The following is a 1,401-nucleotide window of genomic DNA, read 5'->3' on the forward strand; positions in this document are numbered from 1 at the left end:
ATTGCCCATGATTGGATATATTCTTCATTACAACACGAAAGAATCAACCATCAACAATTGTTTGACAAATTGAGACCATATCGAAAATTATAAGAAAGGAATAAATAGAAATTTCTTCCACATTTCCACATGTGGGTCCATTCACACGCAACTTCATAAATCAAAGCACTTTCATTCACTATAAATACCCTCTACTTCTTTTATACCAAGCCTTCATGATCCAATAAAAACCCAAACCCTAGACTTGAAACAAGGTGAGAGATTAATAATAATAGAGAAAGTTTATTAATTTTTTTTGTGAGTATATGTGATTCAAATATGGATGCAGCAGCTGGTGGTGGTTTCAAAAACGTTACATCTCCCACTCCTTATCTCTTTGGTGGCCTAGCTCTCATGCTTACAATTATAACATTTGCATTAATTATTGTAGCATGCACTTGTCAAGAAAATTCTTTATCTTCAAACGCTGGTGGGAATGAAGAGAAAGATACCAAGAATGTGGAAATGGTGGTGGATTTAGAGCCTAAGATTGTTGTAATTATGGCTGGAGATACTAATCCTACTTACTTGGCTAAACCTGTGTCATCAACATGCCATAGTGAAGAAATGGTTTAGAAGTATGCATGGTTTTTTCATGGTTTTAAGTTATGGAATATGGTTGTGGGTTACCATGATGCAAATGTTTATCTTACAAGAAAGTACATTTCACGCAGTTGAACAAGTTATGGGTGTGATGTCATTGCAGAAAGCTAAAAACGCTCAATTATACAACCACGACTGCAGTTGCAGACCACAATTTAAAACCATGATAGGAGTTCGTGAATGAAATCATCAGCAAAATGGAGAGAAGATAAATAACAAAGACACCATCTAATTAATGTTTTATGCCCATTGACATTTATTTGTACTATTCTTTACTCATGCTGATTTTGTGGAGTCTTATTAGTGTAGAAATGATATATGTAAGGTGTGATGGTTTTAGATTTAGTAGGAATGATTTTGAAAGAAATGAATTCAGTTTGTATATAATTTGTTTGTATTTGAAATTATATTATCAGAATAAATTTTGAAAAAGTTCTTTTGGATGATAAAATAGTTTTTTTTTTTTTTATGTACAGAATATATATTTTTTAAAACTAATAATATACTACACATTTTTATAGTTTTTTTTTTTTTTATGTACAGAATATATATTTTTTAAAACTAATAATATACTACACATTTTTTTTAAGAAGATAAAGATTTAGCATTTATATTGCAAAGGGAATACAATATGTTTCAATCTAAATAGAAGAGCGACCATAAGAAATATAAGAAAGAGAAAGGTATGCTTGTCAAAAAGGCAAAATATTCTAAGCTTGAATGAACCTTGATATGATCCAATATCACGTACACAATCAC

The 1,401-nt window shown here is 30.5% G+C and overlaps 1 pseudogene; it reads left to right on the forward strand.

Annotated features, from left to right (window-relative positions):
* The first annotated feature begins 230 nt into the window (after positions 1–230).
* LOC146912870 (protein GLUTAMINE DUMPER 5 pseudogene) lies at positions 231–1,049 on the forward strand (annotated as a pseudogene).
* Positions 1,050–1,401: the final 352 nt, after the last annotated feature.

The sequence above is a fragment of the Medicago sativa genome, chromosome 6 (genome assembly GCF_051527215.1).
Source record: "Medicago sativa cultivar Bolivia chromosome 6, Bolivia_mono, whole genome shotgun sequence".
Taxonomy (NCBI): domain Eukaryota; kingdom Viridiplantae; phylum Streptophyta; class Magnoliopsida; order Fabales; family Fabaceae; genus Medicago; species Medicago sativa.